We start from the raw sequence: 9,694 nt of genomic DNA on the forward strand, positions 1-9,694 counted from the left end.
AAAAGAAAGGATGATAACTGATTTGAACGATAATAATCTGAATTCTGCGGATATAAGGTGGTCGTCTTTGCCGTTCGATGCCAAGGGGAACACCCGGCATCCTTGCCAATCTCCGCCCTTGCCGTTCTCAATTTCCATCGCTCTTCTCGTATAATAAAGCCTCTTTGTCTTCTCTGTTACGGCGACGTGGTCTCTCTTTTCGCGGTTCACCACCGTCGAGAAACGGGAATGGAAATTTAGTTTTCTAGAACGGAGCACGTCTTCGGACCGGACGATTATCGTAACGGACGACAAGAACGAATGAGCTCAACGTAACTTGGCAACAATCCGAGCACAAACGAGTTTTTGAAGTTCACCATGGATATCATAATCTGAGCTTATCAGAAAGATTAAAACAGGCGAATATGAGAATTGTGGGTTCTTATCCTTATCAAAAACTTGGCAAGTCCATTATTTGTCTTTCCATTCAATTTCTAAACTAAAGTACGTGGATAGTTTAAGTCAGTGACTTTTTTATTTTTTTATTTTAACCAAAATTTGATTTATTTTTCAACATAATTTCTGTTCAAAAAGTTACTGACTTTCAAACTGCTCACGTATTCCTGATCAGAGTTACACAAAGAAATTTTGCAATTTAACTGATCACGCAGATTCTCAATTCTCGATAATGTTGAAAATCTAAAACGTTATAACACAACATGTACGAGTTTCTAATTATATCATCGGCAAACTCATATTGATGAATTTCAGGACTTTAATGTCAATTTTATATGATATATAAGATTTAATAAAGACTATAATAAGATTTTGTTATTATTTTCTTAATGAATCTTATAAAAATGACGTGGCATCTAGTTCATTGAATAGTTACTAATTTTTGATCTTCGGGGGGGCGATTTGGTAAGCTGGCACGAACAATTCCAAGTTGAATGGCCGTGCGCGCGCGAGCAGTAAGACAAGGACGGGCAAGAGTTATGCATTATGATTCGCTCCGTTCTCTCCCTTGCAACCCTCCAGCGCCAACCTAATAACGTCACTTGTTGCATGAGCCCCCCTGACCTCCACACTAACCTCGGCGGGTTTTCTCTCTCGCTTCGTCTTGCGCGAAACTATCGCTTATCCGGCACGGGAAAGTCCCGTCTCAAGGATACCACCCCATCTTATGAATTTCATTTATCTCGAGCGCTCGCCGTGAACGCGCGCGCACACACAAACCGTGCGTCGAATTTGCTGCTTCGTGCGTATACGTACGTACTACATTCAAGCGTAACGATACTCGCACATCTCCATTCACGAACTGCAGATCGCTGACGTCGAGCATCTCCACTGAGAGGAAGAATTTTGTTAATTTAGCAAGCCACCAGTACCTTTTAACCGGTGATCAGTAAATATGTGACAACAAATTATGTTTGTTGCTAGTCTGCTATTCCAACCAATTATTAGTGACAGAAGCAAACTATATCTATTGAGTTGTCCGGAAAATTCGTGCCGATGTTGAAGGAAAATTGAAACGTAGAAAATTTAAATTTTAATATACATTTATTAATATACATTTATTAAATTATATAAGTTAGTTAAGTTAAGTCGGCACGAACTTTCCGGACAACCCAATAGAAATCTAATCTATTTTTTGGATAGACTTTAGACTCGTTTACATAGAATTCGTAGATGATCGTGGTGTCTTAAGTCATAGGAAACCGATCAAACATAATCAAATGTAGAGAGAATACTTGATTGGAATTGGTCAATTTCTTACGATTTGGGATCCGGCAATTTACGACTTTTATATATTTATATATATGTATGAGTCTTTTATTTGCTAGCAATACTATTTATTATTTGTTACATTGATGAATTAATTTGCAATCGTAACAAATCGATCGGTTTTTTAAGAAATATTCTGTTTGTTTTCCCTTGATTTGTTCTTATAACAAAATTATTTCTCTCAGTGCATCGGCGAACTTTGTTCTTTACGCACGATCGCTAATACTATGTAGCTTTTCTACTTTTCGTGCTCTTTGGATGCTCTTTTATGATTCGCTTAGATCTCATAAACGACAGATCTCTGACATCGTAATTATAGCGAGGAAACATCGAGAGAAATTGAACAATTGAAGATTAAATCTACATTTTTTTTCCTCTCGCTTATTTCATAACGATGAAATGCAATATCCTTTATCGTGTGTGCAATATTGGCATACATCGTACCTCTGCGAATTTATCTAAATAAAACAAAACGTACATGCGGAACGTTCAGGATCCTATTGCTTTCGACTGCATGCTCTAAATTGTATACTGATAATTTAGCGATATGATAGTTTTTCAGTAAAGGATTCATAACTATTCGATCGACATTGGTAGAAAGATGGCGGCATAGTTCTGTCTAACTACGAGAATACCGTAGTGAAACGAATCAATTTGTCTCTGGAATTTTTTAATTAAACGTTTCCCTTTCTTTACCTCGTTACGCGTGCGGCTGGCCATTGCGTGACTCGCTTACACATTGTACAAATGCAATTTGTGTATGTGTATATGTATGTAGGTATGCGTGTGTGTAAAAGTAATATAAGAATCTTACGAAAACTCAAATTTTTTTATTTTACAAAGAAAATATATTTAGAGAAAATTGTTATGACACTTTATCATTTTACCTTTAACTAGAATAAGTGGCTACAGCATTCTGTGCATAATTATCTTCAAACCTGAAAAAGGAAAAAAAAACGAATTGCCTAGAAGTTTTAAAGTGAATTATTTTTACATTCTTTTATCTCATAAGAATATAAATATAACGTAAATTTAATTCTATATATACTGAAAAATATAAAAATAAAAATTGAAATTCTCAATTTTTATTTTTATATTTTTTATATTTTTAAGCACTCCACTAACTTAAAGGTTAATCTTTATTACGATAAGGCGATAGTAGCGTTTATCTATCCTGTCTATCTTTCACGTTTCGTTGAACAATGCAAAATTCGTATGTAGTAGAAAGCATTGTATCATTTATTATTTTCTTGGATAACGCGTTTACAAGACAATAATTCAGTTGCATGAGTCGTAAAATCGCGGTATCGTGAAATCACGTCTCTCGAGAACGCGTGGGTATGGAGGACGTAAAGGGAGATTGTTCGAATGACTCTGCGCTCTTTACGCGTCGGACGCCTCATCGTGGCGCATCGTTAACGAAACTTCGTTGGAATTTCAGCACGCCATTCCTCACCGCGCAATCACCGCCATATATCACGAAAACCACGCCGAAGTATCAACCTAACACGTTTGCACGTTAATGCGGAAATGATCTCAAGTACACTCTGTCTGACAGAGAATTTATCAAATGTTCTCAATGGTATTGAGAAGACTTTGAATCAAATTGATTGCGAATGTATGATTTATATGGAATGTATAGTTGCATTAAATACGATTGTGTGCGAAGATTCTGTGATCTATACTGAGAAAAATATACTTAAAAATTTATTTGTGAGATATATTTACTGTGATAAATCCTTGTTTAAATATAGCGAAATAAAATTTTATTCCTAGAAAATAAATTATTTACTTCATTCTTTTATAATTAAAATGATGTGTTTCATAGAAATGTATATTTTGTTATCACTCAAATTTTTTTACAATTAACAAATAATGAAAAAAACGTTACATGTAATATTTGCTTGCGAATATTTTGATTTTTTTTCCAGTAAAATAATACTGTTAAATACAATATTTAGCAATAAAATTTGCTAAGAATATTTTGATATTGTTTATAAATTTGCATATTCGAATCACAGATCTTTGCTCTGAAAATGAAACTTGTTGTAAACAATTTAAATTTTACGAATGAGGATAATACAAAATTGTTTACTGCTCCTGAATAAAAGTACTCGTTGCTCTGAAGTAAGCTACGACTTCCGCAAGAAAAAAAATATATAGGAAAAACGATCAACCAGTCTCGATAATAGGAGCCCTGGGCAATTTTAATCGAATCGAAAGCAACGGAGCCGCAGGAGGTATTCTGATTGTAATCCGATAAAGTTTCGCTCACGCTCGTTACACTGTCAGATCGCATAAAGCATAAATTCGGGCGGTATTTAACGAATGCGCGCGCAAGAGAGAGAGAGAGAGAGAGAGAGAGAGAGAGAGAGAGAGAGAGAAAGAGAGAGAGCCCGCCGATGGTTACGGTTACGAGATACCGCGGCACGAATGTTTCACCGCGGGGAAAATAATCGACTGCCGGCTGTCAACGTGTGCTTGAATTGTAGGCAATAATAGCATCGCTGGTACGTGGGATTAAAAGCAACGGAAAAACTACGCTACGCTCGAGATATATCGCTACTCGATATATCTCGTGCTAAGCTTTCTGTTTTCATGCAACGCAGCGGAGCACAGTTCGTTCGAATGCGTTATATCTCAACGAATCTTCCGGGGACGAAAATCGATGAAAAATCGAAATACTGCTGTTCTATACAATGGATCTAATCTAAGTGCATTTTCGGCAACATCATCGTTTTATATTGTTATTTTGAAATATCACTCTCCTGAGAGATTTCAAACTATATTCTTAAATAAATTATTCCCTATGTAAAAATCGAGAAAACAAGAATAAATTATCACGAAATGTTATTAAGTAAAAATCGTATATCTCAATCGTTCACCTCTCATGGCTTTTCAGCGTACCGTTTGTTTTTCCGGTTTTTTGAAATTGTGATTTTTCAACACTCTCGTATTCGTGAATATCTCTGAAAGTGACATTTTCAAATAATAATATTTCGGTGCAATGAATTTTTCGACGTTGTGTCGTACTTTTTTTAGAACTGCAGAATTTCAATTTTTCGAAATATTGTATGTCCGTTTCAAATGTAAAATAAAATGACGTATCTTCTCTATTTTAGGGATATAGAAAATTAATATTTTTACTAGAATATTTTTGTATTAATTTTTATGATTCTATAATAAATTTTCATAATGACTTCATGTCATTAATGTTAACCAATTAATAGAATGAAATGGACCAGCGAGAATGATTTTATTATACCGTTTGTACAGTATTGCGCGAATATAGAAAGACTTAAGAGATCATTTACATATCTACACCCGAGCAACGACTCGTTTATTGTAAAAGAGAATGGTAGTCATTATGTGTCTTTTCATTCTTCCTTGCAAATGCGAATTAATTCTAGTACCTTTAATGCTCATTGAAACATCAGAAAGAAAGATGCTTTCTGCAAAACGTGTATTAAAGGATATAACAAGCATATAAAAAACAATCATTATGCATTGAAAATTCGGTTAATGCCGCAGAAGGCATCAATATATCAAAAGGGCTTTCGTCGCTTTTGAATCTGCGCTATTTACCCACAATGCGAATTCATGAACGATTCCGGGCGAAGAACGAGGGTATTTCTGCGTAATTCTATGCTTTTCCGCTGAGATACAATCGTGCAATTAACTCCCCCTTCGTTAACAGTCTTCTTATGCATAAAAGATGATATTGAACTAACGTTTGTGACTGGATATATTCAAGTAGAACACAAGTCATCGTGACATCAAAATGACTCTAAAATGATTATTATAAAAATCATTTTTTAACTCATTTTTTAAGTCACTTTTATGAGATGCATAATTATACATACGCACTTTAGTTTACCGGATGATTATTTTTTATTATCAATTTGCATTTTAAACTTATCTACATATAAATTATATTGTTCCCTTACTCAAAAAGTGACGTAACTAAAAAAATGTGGTTTTTGAATTATTACCATGAATGAATTAAGTAAACATTACTCTATCAATAGTCAAAAGTAAACTAACTTAACTTTATAAAATATCATAAAAATCATCATTATTCAAAAAGCATAATTAAAAAAAAATTATAAGTCTAAGTAAAAAAAGAGTAGTTTTTAAAAGTGCTGTAAAAATGACAGACATTTGATCGTTTGTTAAGAATAATTTCATTTTTGCAGTATTATATTTAATTAGTCAATAATTTTCTGTCACGTTAAAAAATAGTTTTTTCTTATATCAATTGCTATTTTATTGAATAGTAAAAAGATCATTTGACGTATATCTCTTTTTTCCCTTTAAATCTTTTCGAATAATTGGATATCGCTGCTGAAAGCATGAGAAAAAGGAAAAGAGTGAAATGAAAAGAAGGAATAGCGGAGAATAAGGCACAGTGACGCGGTGATGTGGTAGATACGAGCGAGAATAGAAGAGATTGCGGGAGAGCGTTGGAGGATGTGCTGTCGTTCCGAAAGGATAGATCGTTAAGCTACTGCTGAATGGGGACGTCTCCTTTCTAGAGCTCCAGTTCGGCCTTTTCTTCTGCCTGTCTCCCAGCCGACTTTTCGATTTTCTACGTCGTCGTGAGGAAAGGATATTGTTCGGCCAGCAGTGTAATAGCGTCGCGGTAGAGACAGCCGCGAAGAAAAAAGACTCCTGAGATTTCAATGAGAATTTTTCATCAGCGTTTGCTCGCTGCCAAAGTGCTGATTAGTGACAACGAAGCTGATGAAATTGTTTTCCGCACTGCTTCCCTCTCGACGCGTTGGTCTCAACACTGAAATCTATTTTGAAGGGTTTTGGAGAATTCAAGGATCCTTGAACGAGATACAGGCAGCTAATGTCCCCGAATTTAGTTGGCTAACCAACTAGCCAGCTGTGAATACGAGTTTAAATAAAATTAAATGAAATTGATATTTCCGCTTCTGTTGAACAGAACTGTAATCAGCTATTTGACATAAAAAATGATGACGGTTAAATACCGTTAAATATTAAAGAAATAATGGTAATCTAATTACTTGAGTTAAAAAAAATATTTTGTTATTTTTAACTTTTCATGTGTCAAAATGTAAATCAATTCCTATTATATAATTAGCTTCAAATTAAACAACGTTCATATTAACGTAGGCATTTAGTAAATAATAAATTATATTTGAGTTAAAATACATTTTTTTTGAGTTAAATTATTCATCTCCATTATTTGAGTTAAATACAGTTAGTGACATATTTAGTAGAAGCAGTGACGTTTAGGAATGATTAAAAATAACTCAAATTGAATAATTAGACATTATGAATTTAACAATGCACAATTAATTTTCTCTTTCATGTAAATACATTAGGATAGGAACATTTAATCAAAAGTTACATTGCTGAATATATGGTCAGAAGTTTTGCCATTTTAATATTATGCAAAATTTTGCGTGACTTGCGTGTATAAAGTATATCAGAATAATTTCCGTATCTTCTCAATTACGAATTGTTTCATAAATTCGAATAAATGTCATGAATTAAATCTTTTACGTTTAATATTTTATTTTAACTATAATAAATTTTTCAAATTTTTATTACACAAAATACGAATTTTTTTATAATATAATTTTTATAAATAGTTTTTATATTAGCTTTTATCTAGCTTTCTATTCAATAATAACTGTTCTTCAATAAAAACTGTTACAAAAATTATTACTGTTAAGCAGTTAATAATCGAACAGATTATATCAAAATCAACTGATCAAATGATAAACGTGTACGTAAATTATCCCTCTTATTATAATATTAATTCATAAATAAATTACTCATTAATTAGTAAGTATATTTTATGCTACACCAAATTGCGGAAACTGTTGTGTCAGACTGAATGGTTCATTATCATTTCACATTATTAAATTGCCTGCTTCAATATCGTTAAATCTTAAAATAACAAAATATTTATTGTACGAAAATTTTGCATAACAATATAAAGTGATCTACATCCTCAGAGTGCTTTTAATAAAATGAGCGTTAATTATCATCCATGTTAAAATAATTCTGTAATTTATTCTTTAGGATGACATATAGATAATATATTTTTTTTTCACATCTAACTGTCTTTTTTCTACATTTATGTTTTATAGATATAAGTTGTAACGTAATAAGTTGTAATGAATAATAACAGGATAATCGAATTTGAAAAAAAATGTTAACAAAAATGTCATGGCGTTTCTTATATATTTATTAATATTTATTGTTATTTTTAATGTTAATAATCATGCTTTTGGTATACAGTTTGAATTTATAATCAGTATTATGAATTTATTGCTAATGCGATATTGATAGGCTCTGCCTAGCTTTGTCATTAATACATTACTCAGTCACGTTGCATCTGCTGAACATTATGAACATCACAGACCATGTAATTGTTGGATTGCCAAATACTTAATAACCATTCAGCATCTATCGATTATTACCCGAATCGGGTCAACAGTACGTTATCCTCCAATGGAGGACTTGGCGAACAATTATTATCAAAATTACCTTAGCATTTTGAAAATTATAATACTGTTAAATTTTAAAACATTACTTATACATGTTTGAGTGATAGTAAAATTTCAAACTTAATCAAACTTATGACACTTTGCTCTAGAAATTACTCGTTAGTTAATATAAGACGGCATATGAACGTAAAAGCCTTTTAGTTCGACCGTTTCCAAATGGTTTACTCAAATAAAAAAGACTGGAAAAGTTGTCTAAGGAAAACAAACATCAAAGAAAAAGAACTTGGCGACTTGGAGAGAATATTCTAGAAATATGAACGTGTTTTAGTAACTTTAGAAACGATCACGTTACAACTACTATGATTTAGTTAAATCATTGTTCCATTGATGTACATCGTTTCATTTATTTTCTCTCAACTGCCTACGATATTTATACGAATTTTCTCCCTAGCGTTCTCCCGGTATTTTCCATCGAATCGCGATCAGCTTTTCGCCACTTTAGAATTTACCCGACCGGAAATTAAACCTGCCGCTTGGTCGATCCGTCCATCTTTCTCGCTCTATCCCGCTTCCGGACCGCGGAAGCGGATCCTCTTCACGTACTTCTCGACGTAGACCTGGCGAGATGAAAATGATCTCTGAGATGTACCGTGGACTGACCAGAAAGTAATATCGTTGCGGGTATTGGCCCATGATCGGGTCAAAGTAGATCTAGAATTTGCATCACCGCTTCTCTCGCTGTGGTCGTTATCGCGTATATATAAAAAATAATATATTGGATTCTCGCGAAAACGTATAGCACATAAATAGAGCAAACCTCGACGAGGCGAGAGATAATTCATTATCATTCACGTATCCAATACGCGAAAAATAAATCCGCATATCTTTTTTTTTCTTTTGCTGCTCGGTTAATTCCAGAGTAATCTTTTCGAATAATTTTTAGAACAGTCAGCATGAGCCGTCCATTAGTTTTTTTTTTATCGAGTTTTACGTATTTGCGACGTTAAATTTTTATGGAAAAGAAATAATTTACTATTTCATCCGTTTGCTTCTCTATTCTATCTATACAAATCTTGAACGATGCTCCGAACTCGCAAAAATGACCGATACTCGCGAATACAGTTTCCGGCCGTAAAAAAGTGCGAACGCCGTGTTGCCCGAAGCACTTCTTCCGCCATACCGTCGCTTGGAGCCATCGTTTACCTACCAGCGAATAAAACCCACTCGTCTCCATCGCTTCCTGCGTTGTCGCGGAAACGGAAGAACGCGTATTCGTAAAAGTGGACGTCCATTACGTCCACTCGCGTCGCCCTGGAAAATTCCCCGCCGTCGCCAGTACGCGCGCGTGCTTGCGTCTATAGACGCGTAAATGGCGCTAGCAAGAGAAAGAGAGAGAGAGAGAGAGAGAGAGAGAGAGAGAGAGAGAGAGAGAGAGAGAGAGA

This window comes from Atta colombica, unplaced genomic scaffold, assembly GCF_001594045.1.
Source record: "Atta colombica isolate Treedump-2 unplaced genomic scaffold, Acol1.0 scaffold153, whole genome shotgun sequence".
Taxonomy (NCBI): domain Eukaryota; kingdom Metazoa; phylum Arthropoda; class Insecta; order Hymenoptera; family Formicidae; genus Atta; species Atta colombica.